At 36.0% G+C, this 25,313-nt stretch overlaps 1 protein-coding gene across 1 annotated transcript in view; it reads left to right on the plus strand.

Annotated features, from left to right (window-relative positions):
• Positions 1–486: 486 nt before the first annotated feature.
• COL21A1 (collagen type XXI alpha 1 chain) overlaps positions 487–25,313 on the plus strand; it is a 202,163-nt gene continuing 177,336 nt past the window's right edge. The window contains exon 1 of the mRNA XM_078001279.1: positions 487–818. The gene's annotated coding sequence lies outside the window, so the exon portion shown is untranslated. The remainder of the gene's footprint in view (positions 819–25,313) is intronic.

A 25,313-nucleotide genomic window follows, 5' to 3' on the forward strand; every position in this document is an offset into this window, starting at 1 on the left:
GGAAAGCACATGAGTGTTAAAGAACTTTCTGGCTGCTCTGTGAAGAATGGACTCAAAGGGGCAGAGCAGACAGCATCTATATCTTGTCATAAGGCTGTCACCTTATTCCGAGGCTTCCCTTGTAATTGCTAAGTCCTCAAAGGTCACTGCCCACTTGGCCATTTGAAAGTGAACTTCCCTCAGGTTTTGGAGCAGCTATTACTTTTGGTTAAAAGCAAGGAACATCAGTCCGCTGCAAACGGACCTTGATGCCCCAGAGGGGAGTTCTCCTTGGGCGAGGGAGGCAGGCCTCCTTCGATCAGTGCAGGCGATGCTCTGGTTTTCCCCGTGTTTACTTCCTTTGGTGCTTGCCCTTTCAATGAGTTACCTTTCCTGCTTTCCTGGCAGTCCCTTATTCTGCCTCTCTCCTCGCGCTTCCCTGGTCCTCCTCCACCCTCGTTTTCAATCCTCAATCGTGCATTTTCTGATGCTAGCAGGATTTGAACTGAGTGTTTCCACCAGGGCGACACTAGCAGTTCGCCCTTCAAGATCCAGATCCAAAATCCACCCTCTGGTCCTCGGCCAAGGAAAGGGGGCGGGTAGGGACCGCGAACCTTATCTCCCGGGCTCCGCCTCCAGGGGGCTGAGAGCGAGTTTCTGAGCCTCTGCGCTCTGCACTGGCCGCTGCAGGGAGAACGGACTCCGGGCGGAGGGCTGCCAATCCGTTTCAGCTCAGGTCTTGCTCGGGTTGGGCTTGCCACTGCCTGAAACATACCTGTCCCCCTGGTGCAACGCTCAGCTGGCAGCGACTGCAACCCCGAGCCTGGATACCGCGCCAGGTAAGGAGACACCTCCTACTTCCCTCTCGCTGCCAGAATGACATCTCTGGGGGCCTCAGGGCTGGCCCTCCAGTGGCTGCAATTTGGCATTTTGGGTTTCCCGGGGGTGCCGTCTTCTCCCTGCGCCAAAGCAGTTGGTGAAGCGTCCGGTGAATTCCGCGCCCAGGCTGGAGGCTGAGAAATCAGGATTTGTCTTGCAAAGTTACTTCATGTTAATGAATCTTGGGAGGTTCTCTGGGTGCAGATTCCTGCCTTGGAGTGTTTGGCCTCTGAGTACGATAACGTGCGTTGATTTACTCCTCTGAGCTCAACCCCACCCTCTGGCTTTTAGCTTCTTGGAAGGGTCTCCAGCATCCGTCCACACGTGGCGCTGAGCGCGCAGAGCTGTGGGTCTGGGGCTGTGTTGGGTGGACCAGAGGTTCCTTACCGTTGCTGCATTATGGACTTATTCCGGGACCTTTAAAAAAAATCGATGCTTGAGCAGCAACCCAGACCAATTACTCAGAATCTCTGGGGGTGGGACTTTGAGCATTAACATATTTTAAACTTTTCTCAGGTGATTCCAACGTGCAGTTGACTATAGAAAGCAGCGAACTACGGCAGTGATTCGCTGTGTGGCATCTGGCCAGCAGCCGCAAGCACCTGGTAACTTTGAGAAATACAAACAAAATCTAGGGCTCTAGCTCCGCCCTAGACCCACTGAACTTAAAACCTGAGGTTGGGGCCCAGAAACCTGTGTTTTAATGAGCCCTCCAGGTGACGCTAGTGCTTGCTGAAGTTTGAAAACTGTTGGGTTGGATCTTATTTAATCAGGGAAGACACCTGCAAATTTCCCTCCACCAAGGGAGGAGGCAACAGACCACTTTTCAGAAAAACTGTAGTTATTTATTAGTAGAGTTTTGCCCATATTTTTTAAAAAAGCATACTGGGCACTTTAAAAGATCTTATAAAGGGGAGACTTAACCATCACCGAATAATTTTTAAGCAGTAGAATTTGAATACTTGCTTTAGGAGAGAATAGGAATTTTTCCTTTTCTAAAAGTTGAAATGAAGCCAAGGAAGAAATATACATGAGTCTTCCAGCTGTAATAACAGGAATCTTTGACCCCTGATGAGATGTTCCTGGATCATCACTGTCATCAGTGCAGGTTACAGAACTCATATGCAGTATTTTTTCTTTTCCTAAAGCAGTTGAGGGTTTAAGGGATTTATGTCAATTCTCTTTAGTCAAAGGGAATTCAGTGTTGCAGGCCTCTGGATTATTGAAGTGGACCATTTTTTTTTTTCTTTTTATAGATATCTGAGATTTCAAAATTTTGGCTAAAATAGTTCCAGCTGTTTCTAAGCCATTAGTACAAAAATAGAATGACTTTGCAAATGGGCTTAAATGGATTAGAAATCTGACATTGGATAAGAAAATCTGGAATAGGCATGACTCCAATCCCAGCACATGTGTGCTGCAATGAACACAGTGCTAACTCTACCAAGATTTTCTGTACAGAGAACATTTATTTTCCAAACTGCTTTTTTTCTGTGCCAATTTGTGACTGAGGTATATAGACTTGTTAAGGGTTAGGTACTAAGCTTGCATTTAAAGAATTGGGGGAAATTTAGATAGTGCTTAGGAACAGGAACTTTGGTCTGAGGCAGACCTGGGTTCAAGACCTGCTCTTCTGCTTCTCTGTGCTCTTGGATAGTTGCATAGCTTCTCCCAGCCTCACTTTCCTCATCTGTGAAATGTGGGGCATACTAGTACACTTACCTCATAATTCACATTGTTGTCAGAGTTAAATGAAATAATGCTTCCAAAGTGCCTAGCATAGTAAGTTAAGTATTTATTAGCTTAAAATACAAACTCATGTATACATACCATAAACCACATAATCCTCAAACACCTTAAAATAATATCTGTGTTGATACATGATTAGATTTTGTATTTAAATACCAACTGCACCCTTAGAAGGTGGCTATATGGACATCCTCAGATTATCCTTATAATTTTATTACATACTTTATGGAACTTTCTGGAAAAAAGTTTTAGATTAGCTTCAAATCAATAGCCTAGTTTTTCTTTAGTCACTGCGGTGAAGGATTTCACCTTCTGGTAGCCTTTATAATGTATTAACATTCATATTTAAATAGCCATAAAATCTGGTTCTTCAGAATACTTTTCTTTATAAAAGGAAATCCAAATAATGAGAGAGCATCTAAAAGTGGCATGGTGTAGTCTTCAGGAGAGCTAGTTTAGAAGTACTATCTGGTGTTTCGTAGGTTCTTAACAAGAGAATAAAGGAAACCCTATCCAGTTACATCATGGTTTGTTCAAGAAAATATAAGAGAAAGCAAAATGAGGACGCAGAGCATGGACAAGCCTAAACTGGCAAAAGGGGTAGGTGAGGTAATGAGTCCTTTTCTTTCTTAGCTGCAATAATTTCAAAATGCTTCAAGTCACACACGCGTACAATCAATTCCTTTCACATTATTTGATTGGAACTGATCTCTATTATCCTCTTAGGACCAAGTAGATCTAGTGAAAAATATTTATGGTATTAATGCCAAAAAAGATGCCAAATTATTCCGTACTTTGAGATTAATTTCCATTCTCTTTTATTTTAGTGATAAGTTGAATAGTGTATTACTGAGAATGCCTTTTATGACTCATCTGGCATCTTTAAATGCAGGAGGTTGTAACCTGCCTATTACCAATCTTATATGACTTCTATAAGACTAAACATAAAGCAAGTTCCAGCATCTAAGCATGTAAGTCCTCCAGGAAATCAGATCTTCATTAGAATACTTTAAAAATTATAATTTAATGTTATTAAAATGATTAGAATTAGAATTTAATGTTATTAAACTAAATGTAATTACAATTTATAATAACTAGGGTTTTCTATTTGACTTACTGTGCAAAGAGGAGTAGCTGTGGGGATGAAAAAGGTCAGAGGCACACCTCTTGATGGGAAAAATGGAGATATATGGGAGCAAATTCAGACTCTCAGTAATCAAATGATGTGTTCTGGATAACTTAACTGAAAAGCTAAGAGAGTCTATGATGTTGCAATTCAGAGTGACAGATGTGGCAGCACTGCTTGCAGTGAATGGCCAACTAGGAATGATCAATATCGCAATGCCCCACAGTGACTTTATGATTCTCCTCTCATAGGCGTAGGGTCCAGAGCAGATATGATCATAAAGAAGTTGTGCTTGGTTTACATAACCTGGCTCACTTAGAAATATTTTGATGAGGGTTACCTGGCATTCATTTAGGTTCATTTTCAGGCCCCTCTTTGTTCCGTAGTGGATGGTTTTACTATTAAGGTCAATCTTGAAACTGTTATGAGTAAAACCTATCACAGGAAATGGATATGTGTTTTTATTTTGTATTTATTATCGTTGGATTATATTTCTCAGCATGCAATGGTAATTCTTTAGTTTGCTTCATTACTATTCTTGTGAGAAACAAAGTTGAAACGTTTATTTCTGGTAAGTGGTCCAGTCTCATAGGAAGAAAATGAACCATGAGACCAAATTCCTCAACTTTCTGCATAGACTCTTGGTTAAAGACAATGTGCTCTGCAGCCAGACTGCCTTGCCCTGAATCCTGACCTCATTACTGTCTAGTTGTTTGAACTTGGACAAGTTACATAATCACTTTTTGCTTCTGTTTCCTCATTGGTAAAATTGGGGTAGTAGAGCCTACCTCAGTAGGGCTGTTGTGAGGAGTAAATGAGTTAACATATGTAAAGTTCTTAAAACTGCCTGGTTCATAGTAAGTGCTATTATTTTACTTTGGGCCTTAATGAATGCTTTAAGCTGAGCTCTCTCTTCTGTTTTCACCTCTGAAAGTGAGATCCTAAAAGGAAATAGTAATTTGGGTTATTAATGTGGTGTTCATTTTATGATTTTTCTGTTTTATTTAGTGGGATAATTTGTCTCAGAATAAGTGAAGTACTTAAAGTTTCTCAGAAAATAATATATAAAGAACAACATTTTTATAAGGTCCCAATTGATACTGCTATGGCTGGCCAGAGACCACACCTAGGGAATCACTGCTTTAACCCACTGGTTCCCAAACTTGACTGGACATTTGAATCACCTGAGAACAGTTTTTTAGACGTGTTCTGTGTTAGAATGTTTGAAATTTATTGTGAAAAGAGTAATCATGTCATTTATAAAGAGAGTCCCTGGAACTTATCTACACACTAACTATTTCCATAGGATTCTCATGTACTCATAGAATTTTTAGAATGGTTAGGGATGTTAGAATTTGCTTAATATAAATGAGGGAACAGGTTTGGATATGTCACTCTCAGGGCTCATGAAGAGTTAGTGGTGGCACTGGATAACAATTCATATTTTTTGTATTCTACTTAGTACATTTTTCATTCAACTGTCTTGCATTCTGAAAAATCAGATAATGTTGACAAAGAGGTACATAATCCAGCTTACAGAATACCATTGGAATACTGTAGTTATACCTGTTGCACTTATCCCAGTTAAATTTCAGGGACATTTACTTAAAATATTTCTTTAATTAAAGAGCATTGAAAGCAATATGTTTACAATGCTAAAAAAATAAATCTGAAGTTACCGGTTGTGAAAAGGATAATTTTTTCACCTGTGCCACTTCAAATAATTCAATATAATTTTTTCTCCATGTTTTTTCTTGGGCATTTTGGTTTTTACCCATGAAATACTCAGAGAGATCTTTGAAAATTTCGGGAAACATTGACAGTTTTCTGAAGTCCAAGCTTAGTGACCTTCTGGGAATCCTGCCAGATGCTTGTGTTTGATTCAGTGCTTAGTTTTTGTTTGGACTTGTCTTGTTTTCATCTAGGTCAATTTAGCCATGATTACAGTGTTATGCTACCTCTTAACTGTTTGTTTGTATACTCACTGGTGTCAAGAAGAAAAGACTAAGGACCAAGAAAAAAGGTTTTTTTTTTTTTTTTTTTTTTTTTTTAAATTCAAAGTAAAATGTTCTAGTGAAGTTTGAGCTTTTTAGAAAGTTCTTTTAAAAAGATTCTTTGGAATTTTAGTGTTTTACATTAATTATGTGATGGGTAAATAAAAGCACTCAAAACTTATGTATTATATTTTTATGAGAACCTTTAAATTCATAGGTGATTCAATGGTAACAACTTATTAAAATACTAAATTAATATACTTTAACATTTTTAGACTTTGTTGTATATGTATTTTGCAACTTTATTAGGAAGAGAGAGTTTGGTTCCACTTATAGGGTGTGTCTAGGCACGTGTTTTCCAGCAGTATTCGGAAGATGGAATATTAAAGATAAAACATGGAGGAACATTCCTTGTTAATGTTCAGCCATTCATCACATAGCTATTAAGTGTCTACCAAGTGCTTGGCTATCTTAGGTAAAGGGGATTCAGACAAAAAGTTGCTAAGGTCTGTTTTAGATAGTCTGTTAATAGCCAATCTGCCGTTTCTTTTTTAAAAATGAAAAACTCCCTTTAATTTATTATTAAAAAATAATATTTTGTAAATACCTTGAACAATGTAGAAGGCAAAAATGCTTCTAAATTAAATTTAAAAACCTCAACAAGCATAGCGTGATGTATCACTGGATTTCTTAAACCATTTTTGATTGTCGTTTGACATAATGTTTATTAATCTTTAGAAAGTGTTCAATGTGGTTTGCAGTAATGTCTTGGCAACAAGTGGAGAGATTATCCCAGAGAGAAGCATTGTGGAGAAGGTAAATACCCAGGGTGCTGAGAATCAGGCTGCTCTCCACCGTTTCCCTGTTGATCATCACCTGTTCTCTTTGGCAGTTTACCTTTGGATCATTTTACAGTTCCTTTACTTTTTTCTCCCTGTTCAGGTTCCTTGTTAGCTAGCAACACTGGGCTAAGTTTTGAAATGACATAAAGAGAAATATCAACTGGGGAAGAGGGATGATATGTGTCTTAGTTAGCCCAGGCTGCTGAAATGAAATTCCATATAGCAGGTGGCTTAAACAACAGAAATTTATTTCTCATGTTTCTGGAGGCTAGGGAGTCGAAGATTAAGGTGCTGGTCAATTTGGCTTTTGAAAGGCCTCTATTTCTGGCTTACAGAGAGTGATCTTTTTGTTCTTTTCTCATGATGAAGAGAAGGAAAACAAACTCTCTGTCTATTTATAAGGGCCTACCCATCCTGAGGGCACCACTCTTGTGATCTAATTACCTCCCAAAGGCCTGGTCTTCAAATCTCACCACGTTGGGAGTTGAGGCTTCCACACATGATTTTTGGGAGAGCAGCTTTCGGTTCATAGCAACATGATAATTGTTTTAAGCAGAGTGGTATAGGAATGGGCAGAGTTCCTACTTGGGTGCCTATGGAATGAGGAGGGAGCAGGGTTGAAAGGGGAAAGTAAGATGCAGAGCTATTAATGGAAGCAGAGGCACATGGAACTTAATTCAAACTCTTGTATTTTTGTAACGACAGCAAATATGTGAGTGTGACGACAGCAAACATGTGAGTGTGAAGTGTGAATAATAGGTACCTATAATCTAAATTATGTGTCATTTCTATACTACTATTTAGATAATATTAATATTGACGTGTCAAATACTAAATAAAGACCAAGAAGACCCTGGACCGGGAATTGGCTTCTCATCCAGCCTGCCACCAACTTACTGAGATGCTGGAAGCTTAGAAAAGCCTACAGTAAGGAGAGTGCTTGCAAAGTTCTCTTTCATTTTGCTATTTGTATGTTTTTCTTAGTTAAAGGAACCATTAGAGGCCATCATGGAACATCTAAAGGGTTGCATCTGAGAGCATCTTTTTATAGAGTTTAAGTCAACATGAAGTCGTTGGATCCTTTAAGAAATCGGTCTACTGAGAAACGTAGAGTTTATTTATTCCTAAGATTCCTATTGAGGTACATCTTAGTTCATTTTATGCTGCTGTAACAAAATACTTGAGACTGGGTAATTTATAAAGAACAGAAATTTATTTCCTCACAGTTCTAGAGTCTGGAATCTAAGATCAAGGCACCGGCAGTTGTGTTGTCAGGTGGAAGCTGCTTCCAGGGTGGCGCCTCATGGCTGCACCCTCCAGAGGAGAGAAACACTGCATCCTCACCTGGTGGAAGGCTAAGGGCAAGCCAGCTGAAAGCTGCCTGAAACCTCTTTTATAATAGCTTTTCACAGTTCCCCGTGGCTGGGGAGGCCTGATAATCATGGTGGAAGGCAAATGACACATCTTGCCTGGTGGCAGACAGAGGAAATGAGAGCTAAGTGGAAGGGTTTTCCCCTTATAATACCATCAGATTCGTGAGGCTTATTCACCACCATGAGGACAGTATCGGGGAAATCATCCCCATGATTCAATGATCTCCCACCAGGTCCCTCTCACAACACATTGGAATTATGGGATCTATAATTCAAGATGAGATTTGGGTGGGACACAGGCAAACCATATCAGGCTTTAATCCCTTCATATTGGAGGAGCCCTTATGGCCTAATCACCTCCTAAAGGCCTCACCCCTTAATACAATTACATTGGCATCATGTAAATTTTGGAGGGGACACATTGAAACCATAGGAACATACTTGAATGTTCACTGAAGATGGATGTTACTGTGAATGGTGAATAATAACAGCTTTTTCTTCCAAACAAATTGTAAATTCTTTTTCATGATGACTAAACAAATTTATCTTTGACTTCTATGTGGAAACTATATAAAAATTTTTTTCATTGGTCTTTCCAACACTTGAAAAAAATTTTAAATTTGAATTATGGCTTTTTGTTGGAAATCATGTTTATATGAGTAATCAAATTATATTTTCGAGCTCTAAATTATATGTTTCCCAAAATGTTAACAGTTGTGTTTGGGTTGTGAGATGATAGACTTTTTTATGCTTTTCTTTTGTTTTCTCATGTGTAGTTTTAAATACATGTATTATTTTTATAATGCAAAAATGAATACTTAGATCATGCTTTGTATATGGAAACATTTGGAATTATAATTTCAAATTCCCATAAAAGTGAGAGATAATGATTGTTAGAATGTGATTAATTCATGTTCCTATAATTCATAAAGTACATATTGTACCAGATGTACTTTTAAATACCAGACACTAAATAGAGATGGCAACATCTGGGGAGAATGAAATAATTATTTCTAAAAAGTAGAAAATATTATTACTCCTTGTGAATGCCAAAAAAAGTTACATGCTCTAATACATTGAGGCCATATAGAGTAATAGCTAAGATTATGAGTGTTATATGCTTGTGACTCTGACATTTATCACTTGTGTGACTTTGTGCATGGTGCTTGACCTTTTAAAGCTTAATTTGCTATCTGTCAAGTGGGTATTCAGAGGACCTACTTCATAGTATGGTCAGAAGGGTTAAATAAAACAATGCACATAAACCTTTAGTATAAGGGCTGGCAGATACAAAGTACTCAGATTAGTTCAAATTAGTTATTATCATAAGTAATATTCTCCTAAGCTTTTTCACACTTATATTTGAATTTCTCTGTTTTGGAAAGCTTGTTGCTTCTTGAGGTGAGAATATTCTTCACATAACTGAGGACCTGGAGCAGATGCAAATCCAGATTTTAGCCATTATCCACCTTGTACTTGGGAGAGGGAAGTGAGAATGTGGGAGAAAGGTGTCCGCTGAAGGTGGCAGGGCAGTGGCAGCTCTGACAAAAGCTTTTGAGCTAAAGCTTTGTGGCTGTAGGTGTTGATTCTAGGGTCCATGAGGCTGTCAGCCTTTTCCATAATGGCACAGTTGCAGGCACTGTGGTGGTTGGGTGAGATTAAGGGTATCATCAGATCTTGCTGGTAACTGCAAGTGGTTTGTGGTGAGCTCCTGGATTTAGCGATTGTGGAGGCTTTTTTTTTTTTTAGAAGACTGCCCTGAGTTTCAGCATCCACTGCCTCCTCAGCAGGTGCCTTCATGTTTCTGCAGTCCAGATTTGCTGTATCAGTATAGCTATGCATTAATTTATCCATTCAACAAATATTTATTCAGCTTTTTCCAAAGATTTGACGAGGTGCTAGGGATGCAGCCCTAAATATGACATGATTCCTGTCCTCGAGCACTCAGTTTGTTGGTCAGTTTCCCCTTAGATTCTCTGGATGCCATGGTTGGTTGTCATATTACAAGGCTCCCAGCCCTAATCAATTGCTGCTTATAGTAGAGTACTTTGAGCAGGTTGTTGATTGTTCCATATCCAGTAATGTGAAGGCTTATAATTGGAATATGTTGTCAGATCCATGTTCTCCTCAAAACTGTGGTGAAGTCTGTGTATGTAATGTACATAAATTTTTTCATGGTATTTAGACTAACCATGTAGTCTATTAAGCTAAAAATAAAACAAAAAAACCATAATTGAATTGAATGAACTGAGGCTTTATAGAAGAAAGCCATGGAGGCACTGGGAGAATCAGAATCAATTACTTTTAGGATACATATCTCAGAATACTGGAAAAAATGTGAATATTTGACCTCTAAGTCATTCTAAATTAATTAAATGAATGTCCAGTTGCCTCTGTAGAATAGTTAGAGCCATTTATATATGTGTGTTTCCTTAACTGTGCCTCTAAATGTTTTTAATTTTCAGGTGGAGAGTGTGATTTCACATTGGACATTTTTGGCCAGACTTATGACATTATTAAATGCTAAGGTTGACTAATTTATTAGGTGTACATTTTAAATGATTCTATGCCATTTTAGATATGGTTGCTAAGTTAAATTCCAAATCTCCTTTCTAGTAATCTGTCATATTTTTGAGCCTTTGGCCTAAACAGCCTAAGTGGGATTAGAGAAGCAATTGTATTTTTACATTTTCAAACTTGATTTGAACACTAATGACTTAATTTAAAACCTAAATGTGTTTATGCTTTCTACTTTATCTACTCTTTCATTTTATCCCTAAGGATTAGCATTTATCATAAAGTTAACTGAGGAAAACATTTTCCTTTTTAAAAATTTCATTGTTTTAGTATTGCCAATGCTTAGACAGGGCAAACCTGTTTTACTTAAGGGAGTGTTCTCAGGTAATCAGGACAGTATAGAGCTGCAGACTTTTCAAGTTGCAATGAAGAAGACATGTAGCCCTGGTTCTTTAGAGTGCAATACTTTGCTACTGTCTATTACTGTAGACTCTAGAGAATTTTAAAATTTGGCTTTTTTTCCTTTCGAATTTTTTCTTTTCCTGGGATTTCTGTATTCTCAGAGCCATCTATTGATAGGTTCTCAAGTAAAAACGGGGAGGAAAAGGCAGATTTTGCTCTCATCAAAAACTGTAAGAATGGATTTCAGTTTTTATAACCATTGTTTTCAATAGGGAGTTGAGAAGTTTTAAATGCAAAACTATAGAAAATTTAAACTATCAAGATGGAGAGGCACCACCAGGAACTCCCAAATAGCCATTACTGTATATTTCATCACCTTCACAGCAAGGAGATATTGTCAGCTGTAAAAACATTGAATATATGCCATATGAAAAACAAGAGGAGCAGTGAGTAGACAAGTTTAATTTCAGTGGCCATTAGGTACTTAGTGGATTGAGGCAAGCCATAGCCAGATTGTTTATGATACAGTTGTGAGATGGACTATTTGAAATACAATTTTTTAGAAAGCAAACTAATACTCTGTTTAATTGAGTTCCATATGGTCTAATACTAGAGGTAAGCACTGTGGAAGATACGATCTGTTTTTGTCATGATTTGCTTCATGGAGAAGATGGGGCTTGACCCAGCCTTTTGAAGCTTGCTTCAGTTTGAACAAATGGTTCTGTTTAGACACACTGTAGTTAACACAAGTCATAGGGCTGGCAGTATCTTACAAATTGTTGTTTGTGATACGAATATTGTTTATCCCAACAATACTTGATGCCTTCACCCCTCCCTATAGCATACATATTGAGCATACTTTCCAATACCAGACACCTCCAATGATGGGAAACTTTCTATTTTAGGGAAATCCTCATCTATTGAAAACATTTTTCTTAAACTGAAAAGCTTCTCCCTGGAGTTTCCAGGTTTTGGACCTAATTGTGTACTTTGGGAGTGACAGAAACAAGCCTTATTTCTTTTTCAATGTTCCCAGTATTTGAAGACAGCTAATATGATGCCCCAAGTAGAACATCATATTCTGAAACCACTTCTTTGAGATGGTTTGTATTTATATCTCCACTCTGGTCAGCCTTCCCTAAACACATTCAGTTTTGATCTCTCTGGCCATTGGTAGCTGAAAAGAAAGGATATAGCCCTGTTCTTTCCTCAGTGTAGTTCAAGAGCAAATTAATTCTTGACATCCAGTTCACACGAATGAATTCAATTTGGCATCAGCTAAGACCATTTAGTCTACTCAGACCTGCTGCTGTTAAGCCACTTTATTCCCAATGAGCATTCTACAATTCTAATTTTGGATCCCAGAAGTTTTGTATTTCTTTTGAATTTTGCTTTGTTGCAGTGATCTATTATTTATTCAGTTGATTTTTTTTTTGTCCAAAGTCTTCTATTCCATCAGTTAGTCATCTTTCAAGGTTTGCTTTGTCTAGAAATTTAATTTGCAAGCTATCATCTTCCCTCATTCAAATTATGAATAACCAATTAGACAGGGCGAAGCATAGAACTCTAAAACATACCACCAGAAACCTCCTACCAGGCTGACCTCAGGTGTTATTCTTCATTAGGGGGCCATTTAAATAGTCTTATATCCAACTTACATTAATTCATTTTCATTTTTGAACTATCATGAACAGTATTCTCCCGATGTCAGCCTAGTGCAGCTATCAAAGAAGTACAGGTTAGTTTTATACGATCTATTTTTGGCACTTAGCAAGCACTGCAGAGTGTTCAGTGACTCATTCCTTTTGTAAGTTTTGTAAGTGCTCACAAATAGGAATGAGGCTTAGAATATTAAACAATCAGAAAAGCCAGAACATCAGCCAATTGGAGTGGGTTCAGATCCAGTCAAAATAGCTGTGCATACACAATCTGTACAGCAACCCTGCTTTGTACTAGCTGAGTATAGGCCTGGTTCACAATTGTTTTTAACCTTCAGGCTTGTGGGTTTACCAGAGGCATATATATACATTGATATTCATAGCTATTTATGTTCTCTTTTGCCTCCCATTTCTTTATTGTATATACAAGATTACTTATACTAAGTTTCTGTAAGTTTATGGTGTTTATTACCTAGACCCTGAACATTAATCTATAAGCCACAAATTAAAGTGTGTTTTGAGATAAGCCTTAGAACTAGGAATGGAAATGGCTTAAGGGACTCAATGTAACGTGCCTAGTAGGAATGGAAGGTTTAGGTGTAGAGAAGTAGGAAATAAGATGTTTCAGTATGCAGGAACTGAAGTCCTTGAGTGGAAGCAATCACTGAAGCAGGGGAAGATGTTGTGCTTTCTGGATGAGGGGCAGTGTTCAGTTGGCTAAGAATACATTTGTAAATAGCCTGACAAAAACAAAAAGGCCAAAATAAAATGACCAATCAAGAGAAAGGATAGCTTTTAAGAGATGGATATGAAAAAGCACGAGAAGAGTGCTCACACATTAAGAGGGTGTGATTTCTAAGCAGACGAAGATAAAGGAGAGAAGTGTGAGAGTATGGGTGAGGGAGCTATTGAATTGGGAAATGAGGAGGTCATTACTCTTCAGGTGAGCATTTCCACTGGTGATGGAGATGAAAGTGAATGTTTTTTGTATTTTAGAAAAAAAATCCTAAATGTGTACTATTAGGGAAAACGTTGCCTTTTGTATCATTTATGAAGCAGTGTTAAAAATGATGTTTAACAGTAAATGTGTCTTTAGATATAATAGAAAATATAGAAAGTAAATAACTTTATGGGAAATGTTCATGACAAAGTATTAAAAGAAAATGGTTACAGTTTCATAACTTATTTCTTAGGAAATGCATCTTTTATAAATATGAAGTATTCCTTTTGATCCTGTTTAACACTTTTGCTTTGAATTCTATTTTTCATACTGTATTTATTTTATTAGTGTTTACCTAGTAAATTATATTTCTCCCCTTTATATTAAACATTTTCTGTCACTGAGTTTTAGGTGGATTTCTTGTAAACAGCATATACAAAGACTTAAAAAAATACAATTTCAAATTTTTCTGGATTCCAAACAGGCAAATTTAACCCATTAAACTTTATTATGATTGCTAATATGTTTGGACTTTTTCCTTGAAGTTTACTAATGTTTTCTGTTTTTACCATGCTTTCTTGTTTTTTGTTATAACTATTTTTTTTCTGTTACTTGGAATTGTTTGCTTTATTTTCCTTTTCTACCAGTTTTCTCTGGAAGTTATAATCCTATTTCTATCATAATTTTTATAATTATATTTCTATGTATTAACTAAAACATATATTCCTATTAATGGCTGATTGGTATCGATTACCCCCTCATTGTTTTTAGCTTCACTTTTATGATAAGAAGTCTCTAGACAATCTAAATTTTATTTCTTTTTAGGCATCCTGCCCATTCCCCAAACCCTTAGGTTTTTTTGCTCTATTCTTTGAATTATAACTTTTCACAAAAATATGAAATAGGTCTTTTTTTTGCCTATTCAAGCAGCTTGATGTTTGTAACGCTTTTTCAGTTTGAAGATTCAAATGTTAATTTAGCACTGAAATTTTTTCCTTTACCATTTCTCTCCTATATTTCTCCATATGCCTCTTTTTAGTTTTTTCTTCTGAATATTCTTTTGAAATGTTTTGTAAAATCTGTGTTCTTTTGCATTGTAATCTGGTAGAAGTCTTCAACTTGATTTTCCATCTAGCTATTTCCATCTTCAACTGTATCCATTATTAAGTGTTTAATTTTCTGAGATGCTAATTGATTCTTTTTCTTTTTATTCACTAATATTCTTACATATATATTTGAATATCTCAATTAGATTTAAATGAGTCATTTTACTGTTATTAACTGTTTCTATGGCTGTTAATGTATTCATAGAGTTCATGGTTTTTCTTCATGTTGCTGGTTTTTATTGATATTTGTTCACTCTTATTTGTATGCCTGTTTTTGTGTTTGCAATTTTGTATTTAAAACTATCTGGAGCTTGCCCCCAATAATTATAAAGTTGGGCAATGTATTAGTGTCTTATTTATTGGATATGGCTGCTTACTGCTTCTCTTGGATTTTGCTAGTGGGGAAGCTACCTGGGGCCTGTCTTGTCAATCTAGTCTAAGTGCCCAAACTCATAGATTACTGTGGATACAAATAGAAAGAGTTGCACAGTGTTCAAGAGGCCACTCTTCCTCATTTGTGTAAAGTATATCCTTCTCTGAAAGCCACCTACTTCTGTCAGAGCTCTTTTCTTCCTCCTGCTCTGAGAATTCTTTTTCTTCCAGCTCTGAGTATTATTGTTCTTCTAGTCTTCCCAGCAATGTAGGCTATGGAGTTATAGAGGTATCGCATTCAGTGTTAATCTGACAATATTCTAAAGCACCTGTAATTATAGAAAGGAACAAGAGTCATTTTGATATCTGCTTTATTACTTCTACCATGTAGTGAACATTTTGGACCAAGCAATATGTGGCTCTGGGGATCTTGTGTGCAGTTTCTTCTGAAAAGCATTTGGATGATGTAGTAAAATAAGAGCATCTCCTTTTGGATAAAGTCTGACATATTGTAATTCTGAGACTGCACTTGGCAGATGCTTGAGAAATGTCTGGTTTTCAGGATGAACGAAGTCCAGTGCAGCTGTTTCTGCTTTACACCATTGCATCTGAAAGTCTGTATAACAGAACGTAACCAACTGACTTTGGAGTGCACAATGAGATAGGAGAGTTTCCCACCTCATGAATCTCCTGCTTTGTAGGAAGCAAACTTGATAACAATACTGTCTTGAGTTTATACAACATGACCCCTTTTAGAGATCTATTCTGCAAGAATTTTTCTAAATATTTAATGACAGTATTAATGTTTGTAATTCACTTTGTCACACTAGTCTAACATAGCAGAGTTTAAAATGTCTTTTTAAACATTGCATATTGTTCTTGTTTTCTAAGATGTGAGCCAAAATATTTACTAACTAGAATGTTTTTTAGTTCTCTTGAGTTGCTTTTTCCTAGGATGTTTTCATTGTTTACTCAGTTGAAAGTACAGTATTGTCAGTTTTTAGAACGTCAGATATAGTTTTATTCAAATATAAGAATAAGACACATTCCAGTGCCCAATTATATGTCTTCCCCAACTCTCCACAATTTAAGGTTATGTGTACTAGTTCTCTCTTGCCATCCCACTTAGCAGATAGTTAACATTTGACTGTGGTATTCATTTGCTAACTTTTTTTGTGTGTGTTGAAAACAATGTCAAATAGTTTAAGAAATCTCATATGTTGGAGTCCTAAACCATATACTGCAAGAATTCAGCTGGATTTTTGTAGTGCTTATTACTCATTTAAAAGAAAGCACATTTTCATGGGATTATTTTTCATCTTGATAGCTTAGCAATCAAAAAACTTATGAAAAGAGAATGATCTGAATGTTACTGTGTATGTCTTTTGGAGCTCTTTAAAAGTAATAGAACTAGGATAGGTATTATAATTTTGATCATAAAATGTTAATTATAGAAAATTCATAACATATTAGTTCTAGTGTATTCAGTTTGAATAATGAAAAGAAATGACTTTTTTGCAGCTTTAGAAAGACGATTATTAACCATGTATTTACTAGTATACATAATCAGTAAAATATTTAAGACAATGGAGCTGTAGCCAATTGGAAATGGAAGAGATTCTCAAATTCGCTTATCTTCTCACCCCCTGGTTTTACAGAGGAGTTACTGAAGTCTAGCCAGGCTTGTTTTCTTGCTCAAATCCCTGCAATGTCTTAGTGGCCTTGGTTGGGATACAGAGAGTCTAGTTCCCAGTACTATCCTCTTTTACCCACACGTAGCTGAGTAACGCCAGGAAGGAACGGAATATTGTGACTCATCACTTTTAAAAAAGTTGCTGTTACCAAACTGAATGTAATGCTTCCTTTATTAACAAATGCAGGATGTTTATCATTTTTCCATACCAGAGCTTCCTTTTATATGGCAAGAAATTGCACACTAAGTTATTTTTGAGGATAATCTTTTTATTTTCCATTCTTTTAAATATAGTTGTGTTTTATTTGGGTCTGCTGAATGTCAGGATGGTATTAATTCACATTGATTGTTACTTCCTCAGGAAACCTCTTCTGGCATCCTTAGTAAGTGGCATTAGAGTCATCTGGGAGGTAAAAGAAGATTGTACCATATGAGATGTGTTTTATTCTTGGCTGGTCAGCAAGCATTTTTCCTGTAGAAACAAAAGATTGGCTTTTGAACTGGTGGTGCTATGAAGGGAAGGTAGGAAAAAGCATGGCAGTTTATTTGAGGGAAGGGTAGAAAACATTGATTGGAGCTCGTATATTTAAGTAAGCAATTATAAACCTTTCACATGGGTGATAGAAACTAAGAGTTAAGATGAATTTATTTTGGAAATGAAAAATTTGAAACAAAATTGATAAATGCTGTGTTTCCCATAAACATATACAGCTAGTGTATTTCAAATTTGTGTTTTCTCAGTTGAAAATAAGAAATAAAAGATTTAAAATTGTGCATATTAAGCATGTGATAAGGAGTTAGATACTTATACAAAAGGTATTTTGCAATTGATTATGGTTTTGAGTTGTGCTTTCTTCCCTTAAACATCAAAAAATAAGTAAGCCTGATAAAAATCATCACCTTATAAAACATGACAATACTTTATGTTAATAGCAATACAAACTAAAAAAAATTATATTACAATTCATCCTGGTCAAGGATACCATTTGAATTAATATAAAAAGTATATATATTCCTTAAAAAAATAAAATGAGGCTATACAGAAATAAGAAAAACTTTGGAAACTTGACTTTTTTATTTTAGGGTAAATAAAATGTAATTATACTCTTAGCACTTAAAGGATGCTAAAAATTGAGTTTGCTTTATGATATTTCTCAACTGATTTATCATTGAGAGACCATATTGTTAAAGAAAGAGTAAAACTTTGACTGAGTTCTTTGAGATTGATACAAGATTTCCCCAGCCTTTCAAAGTCACAGGGCACTGGACTAGAAAAACCTAGTATGCAAATTGTTGTGTTTCCATATATGTGGCTTAGTTGGGACTCCCATAGGAAAATGACTTTCAATTTTTTTTATAGGACCCACAGAAGGAAATACATTTTACACTGTGACACATCTGTATTTATTTGAAATATGTGTATCAAATATATTATAATATTTACCTTTTGTACATGCAGTGTGCTCTGACATTTTCTTTTCCCTTCCATTCTATTAAACACTATTGATCATAGACCACTGAGTTGATTTCAAGATCAACCAACAGATCATTATTTGCCTTTTAAAAAGCACTACCATAAAAATCCCTTCAGTTTTTTGTCGCTGCTGGTGGTGGTGGTGTTGGAGGGGATGAATTTGTAGTTATAGGAGATCCTTATTAGTTCTGTTTGTCAAATAAATTTCAGGTACACAGTCAGATTATATTTTCTGGCCTCATGATACTCATGGCCAATGAGTTGAGTGAAAATTAACATATATTTCTGCACTGGAACATTTCATTTTCAGTGTGAGAACCTCCAGAGGCATTCAGGAGTTAAAACGGGTCAGGTCCTATGACTATTTGATTGGAGTGGACAGGAGAAAGAGAATGACCCCAGCCTCTGGCTTGAACATCTTGTAGATGGTGATGTCTTTCCCTGAAAAAATTCAAGAAAAAGAAAACCAAATTTTCTTGCTAGAGGGTAGAGTGGCCTTTACCCTTGCCTTGGAAAATGACCATACTCCTCAGACTCAATCCTAAAATAAGGAATGTGGAGCAGAGCCACTAGACAGCTCACAGTGGACATAGAGTATAGGCAAAAAATAAATGTTTGTTATTATAAGGCACAACAATTTTTGGATATATTTGTTACTCAGCATAATCCAACCTTTTATGGTTAGTGTAGGATAATTCAATTATGTGTTTTGCTGGTAGAGCAATCTCCTTTTGAGATATTAGCTTTATCTAAAACACATGTAAGTTTAAAAATATGTTTATTATTTCTGATTTTAAAATAATGCATATTCTGTTGTTGTTTTTGAGACAGGGTCTCTCTCTATTGCCCAGGCTAGAGTGCCACAGCACAATTCAAACTCCTGGGCTCAATGGTTCTGTCGCCTCAGGCTCCTGAGTATCCAGGACTACAGGCATGAGCCACCATGCTCAGCTAATTAATTTTTTTTTTTTGTAGAGACAGTGTTTCTCTGTATTGCCCAGGCTGGGCTCGAACTCCCGACCTCAAGCAATTCTCTTGCCTCTCAGCCTTCTAAAGTGCTGAGATTCCAGGTATGAGCCACCATACCCAGCCAAAATAATGCATATTTTTTATAGAAAAGTTGGAAAACATCAAAAAATAAAAATTACATATCCATAATGCTATTATCTGAAAATAATAATTTTTGACATTTCTATGAAAGATATAATATCACGTAATTAGCTTACTATATAGTTTTGCATTTTTTGCATTTTTTTCTTTGATTGATATTTTTTAAATTGTCATTAAGCATTCTTGGAACATTTGAATTTTATGCCTCTGTAGTACTCCATCATATGGATGAACCAGCAATTACTTATTCTTATATTTTAGTCATTTGTTTTATTCCATACAAGGAGTTTTAATGGACTAAAAATCTCAGCCCTTGATACTCAAAAGCAAACAGTAAGCCAGACCAGGATCCATGTCCACTCACTCTGCTTAGCATCAGTTGCGTCTCCCCATTACTCAAATCCTGGCACACAGTGGGTCCATATATTCGCCTGTCAAGTAAGCGTTTTCATCTGTCCATACTTTTTTAGAAAATTAAGCGTAAATTTCATGTATGAACCATTTCATGTCCATACATGAAATTTACGCTTAATTTTCTAAAAGCTAAGATGCTTTATATTTCTTCTACTCTACCTTCTAGCAAGAAAATTTGGTTTTCTTTTTCCTGAATTTTTTCAGGGAAAGACATCACCATCTACAAGATGTTCAAGCCAGAGGCTGTGGTCCTTCTCTTTCTCCTGTCCACTCCAATCAAATAGTCATAGGACCTGGCCCGTTTTAACTCCTGAATGCCTCTCAAATTAATTTCTGCCCTCACCATCCTTCAGGCCCTTACTGCCTCTCATTTGACTGCTGCCATGAACTTTCCATCTTCCTGTACACCATTCTCCCTATTGCTGCCATTGTGAGCTTTCTAAAATGTGAACCAGAATATGTTTCTGCTAAAAATCCCTCCTATAGTAAACTTCAAAGACAAAGTCCACTCCTCTTCACTGAATGCAAAAGGCCGTGTTCATGCTGTTTCCTGAGTACCTGTCCCATCATTCATTTCCTTCACTCCTCACCCCATTCCCACTCTCCATGAGCAGTTCACTCCATAAATACCTTTTCAATGAGCACATCTTGTTCTTTAGTGTTTTTAAGCATTTTCAGGTACTATCTTCCTGTCTTTTTAAGGTCATCTCGCAAATTCCTGGTTTGCCTTTAATTCACAGATCAACTTTACTTCCTCTCAGAGAATTTACCCATTTCCTCTCAGCCAGCCAGGAAGTAGGTATTCACTCCACCAAGCTCCCAATACCTTGTACGTACCTCCATTAACATCTCTATTATTGTACTGTAGTTACATATTTGATATCTTTCACAATAAAACCCTATACTTGCTGAGGCCATCACTAGACTTTCTCATCTGTGTATCTTCAGTGCTTAGCACATTGCGCGGATAATAGTAGATGACTATACATATTGTTGAATGATAGATAAACAGACAAATAATAGTGGGAAAATATTTGTGTATTAAATTTTATCTCATGATGATTCTTTCTCTTTCTTTTACAATCTAAACAACCAAGCTTCATGTATTTTTCATATCAGAACCAACTGTCAAGGCAGGATCTGAAGTTCATCTACTCTGAAGTGTAATAACTGATAAAAGTTTATGTCTCCCAGGGGAGTTTTTATTTAACAAGGATGGAATGCTTAATCTAAAGAAAGGAACCTTACTTAGTAGAATTTCCCAGAGGCTTAACAAGCATATGAGATTAATTTTAATTGGGGATTGCACGTGGGACTTAGAAGTTCTCTTAATGGCCCATAGGCTTTGTCTAAATGTGAGACCAATTCTCTTGCTTGCTGGCTCACAGAATGAACTAGCATGTCGTATTACACAGCACAATCATTTTTGTTTCTATTATACAGCATAGATCATATGAACTTCACATCTGGTAAACATTTGCACATTGAATGTGCAGCTGCCAAGAATTGTGGTTTCTTGGTAATATCCCAGTGACGCTGAGTCAAGGTCACAAAACCAGCATTGCAGAGTTTTGGTGATCTGGAACTGTATCCTGCTTTTACTTATTGAGAAAGTTACTCTCTCAGTTCCTTTGAGGACCTGTCATGGCACCATTTTAAGTTTGGAAAATAACTTGGGCGATTCAAAGCCCATCATACCATTTGTGGCCTCCCTCTACGCAAGCCATCGCACAGAGATGGGAATCTTATCTACTTAAAAAAAAAATCCAAAGAAAGTATTTGTTAATTCTTCTCAGTGACCTGTTTTCAAAGTTTGATAGTCTCATCAAAAGTTTCATTGTCATACCAATGTAACTCCTCCCTAATTTAGTTTTATCACCTTGCACTGTTTTTTTTTTATGGAAGTGAGGAACATTTGATTTTCATATAAACTGCAGTGCTGAAGATACCAGTGCATTGTACTATAAAAGCAAACCAAACAACACCATCACACAAACAGTTCAAGGTAAATTAAGGTAGGAAAATGGGGTTTCACAGTGTGACTCAAACTAGGCTTGCCAGTTAGCTTTTGCCTCCAAATGGAAGTCTAACATTTTGGTGTGTGGTTTATGTTTTCAACATCCTCAGTGAATTCTGTCTTGAAAAGCCAGATACCATTAATATAATGGAGGAACTGGTTTATTTTATATTGATATAATTTATAAAGCTTTTAAAAATGTTTCATGATAGTTATTTCCCTCTGGGATTATGAAGAAGAGGGACAAATACCTATCTCTTGAAAGTTACAGTAGAATCATTAGTAGATGTGTTCATATACATTAAATGATGAGGAACATTTTGTAAAAAGTTACTTTGCTCTTCTTTCTAGAAAGGAATGATATAGCATTCCTATATTTTCAGGTGAAGAAAGCAAAGTGACTTTTGTTCGTATACACCTGACTGTAAAAACTACCCTGTGGGTAATTCAGCTATGCCCTATACTTATTTTTCTCCCTGATGTTAGATGAATTAACAATTGGTAACATTTCTAATGTTAGATTTGAAAAGAAAAATTCAATATATTTGGATTCTTTAAACAATTCTCTTTACTATTTGTACTCTTGGGAAGAATATTTGAAATAAGGTGAAAAAAGGACATCACGAAATAGGAGGCATAATACTCTTTGTAACTTCCAGAAACATGTACACCACAATAAAGACAGGATGCTCTGTGATTAATCTATTTAAACACTGTATGCTTCCAGGGATCTCCTACCCAGGAAACAAAGCCCACAGGAAGACCATCACATAGGAATGGTAAAACATCACAGGCGCTGGGATGACTAGCTGTGTATAATTTTACCTTCTGCCATTCTAGAATTATTCAAACTTAATTTCAAAATATTTTTTTGTTCCCATAATTATTGTGTTTCTTGTCTTTTTAAAGTAATTAAATTTTAAAAAGACTAAAAATATTAAAGGCCATTAATATGTTTAAAATTTGGAATCCTTTTGTTTTTATGCCAAAGTTCTCACCTGATTATTTTCTGATGTAGATTATTTTTCATTGAGTACCTGAAAATAGTACATCCTTTTGACAGGAACAAGCTGAAAATTTGCCCAAGTGGCAACCTGTAGGCAGACGAACACCAGGTCTCTGCTGTCAAGTACATTTTTGTTGCCTTCATTCCACCAGATACTGTAGATTCCATCTGGGCTAGAGTAGAGCATTTAGCTACTTCAGGCTTTCAAGTTTCCTTACTGAGGAGTGAGTAGTAGCCCACTCAAAGTGAAGCTCTTTTTAAAAGAGTTCAGAAATTTTGAGTCATTCTATTACTCAGCAGCAGGTGTTGGAATCAATGAAAACCAGTTGACCTAGTGGTTAGTTTCTTGATAGCTTGGGGGTTCTCAAAATGTTTTAAAGAAATGATTGTTTAGTACAGGAGCAGTTGTTTGCTTTAGTAGAAATCTTATTGTAACTTGCATAATGTTAAAGGAAAATGAAATGTTTTAAGGCTTTGTGGGGAAAAATTTTAAATTTGTGGCTTTGGAGGAGTCAGTGGTGTTTAAACTAATTTAGTGGTTAAAGTGATCATTTTTTAGAATTTGAGAAAAGGGAAATCTTTTCTGACTTTTTTTTTCCTGGAGGGTCAGAATTTTGTTTTTCTTTCCCTGTTTATTACGCTTTAGTTTTATGTTACAATTTACACTGCATGCATGGTATCTTGCTCAAGAGCATTGCTGTTCTTTATCACCGTCAATTTAGAGAGAGGTAGGAAAAGCGGTTGGTGTGATTTGGTTCACTAGTTGTGATAGGTTAAGTAGTACTTTTTGTTAAATAATAGAGTTTAATTTAACTACAATATTTCAGCATATTTGTCCAAATTAAATCCAATATGTCATTATTTTCATTTAATGGCTCATATTGATGTGCTTTTTCCATTAAGGGACTTGGTAAAACAGAGCAATATCAGAGAAAGAACAGCCCATAATGTCAATGTTTTTGTTTTGATTTAGTTACATCTGCTGATTTTTAGAAACCCAATCCTTTTTTGGTATTAAATATGATTTTTTAAAAATTTGTTTATGTCTCCCATGTTCCAAAAAGACTGTGAATTATTAAGTAGTATCACTTATTGACATAAGGTATATGGGTTTCAGAATGAGAAGCATTAAAATAGTATTTTTGTTTTAATTACATATAAAATAAAGTATAGACAATGACACACTTTTGCTAAAGAAAATTGTAAGACTCCACATTAAGTAATGGAATTCAGCTATACATGGCTATTTGTGCTCTTTATTTAAGAAGTAATTATTGTCTATCTACTATTTTTATGTCAAGAACTATGAGCCTGAGATTTTACCCTACTTGCAAGCTAACTATTCTGGTACAGTTTTATAGGTGTTGGCAGAGAGGAGACTGTTGAGTCAGGGACAAAAGACTTTATTGCTCTCAATTTCATGTTTGCATTGGTTGCTTTTTCCCCTAAGCCCTGTGGGGTGATATGGAAGGACCCAGATAGACATTGTGTGCATAGTGGGTGTGTGTCATGGCCGAAGAACTCCAAGCTCAATAAATCCCCAGTCTTATAAAAAGGATACTTGTAAATCTCTCCAATGTTTGTACTGGAAAAAATTACCTTTATTATTCCAGTCAGGAAACAAATTTGTCCTTATCCCAGGAGAGAGACCCTGTCTCCCAAGGCTGTAGGGGATGTGTCTCAACATCTTTGGGAAAATAGGTGGAAATAAGATGCACAGAAAACTCCATGAGTATCTTCCAACATTTTACAGTTTAAAAAATCAAACAAAATGTAAAATCTTAATGCATGTATCAATTAATTTAGTTCTCATAAGGTGAAAGTCTTTTGGTGACTATCAAGATGAATCATGGTACGTTTTGTTATTTTGGCAATATCTAACGATGTTACGCAACTGAGCATCTTTGATTTAAAGGTAGTTTACCACGAATGCATCATGCAAATATCATTCTACATTGCTTACAATTTTTATGTTTTTTTTAAAATTAATATTATCCCCTTACCCAAAACCCCAATGTAATAGCTGTAATTATCATAAGAAACATTTACTGGTGACTGCCAGAAAATTTTAATGTGCTTTGTTTGGCACATTAAACAAATGTGCTAAGCATGTAAAGAAAATTGCATAAACTTAATACCTGAAGTTTTAGAAAAATTTAATATAGTTTTTAAATTTAATGATTCGTTACTTGGAAAAGCAAATAAATAGGTGTTTCAGTCCATGTTATAGAATGAAGGATATTACTTATGGCATCCAAACGAAGCCTGAATAAAATATGAAATAAGAAAGTACAGTGTTTCCCTTCATATTAGAGGGACACTTTTGTTTCTCAGTGGGAAGACAAAAATAAACTCAAGACAATAAAGAGGAAAATAATATAGAAAAAAGATAACATGCTACTGTCCTTTCATCTGCTCATGTTACCGTCAGTCATGGTAAGCCTGTCTTCAAATGAAAAGACAACAAATACGTGAACTGATTATCCCAGAAAATAATGTTGGAAGAACACAGTTTATCCCAGCAGTGACTGGTAGAGTAACAGCAATAAAAGCTTATCCAGGGATTCCAATTGTTTAAAATTCTGAATAGAACATGGATATCTCTTCCTTTAATATACACTTTGTCAGCACTTAATACAAAAATAAATACTGAGTGAGTCAC

Source organism: Macaca mulatta, chromosome 4 (genome assembly GCF_049350105.2).
Source record: "Macaca mulatta isolate MMU2019108-1 chromosome 4, T2T-MMU8v2.0, whole genome shotgun sequence".
In the NCBI taxonomy this organism is placed as follows: Eukaryota; Metazoa; Chordata; class Mammalia; order Primates; family Cercopithecidae; genus Macaca; species Macaca mulatta.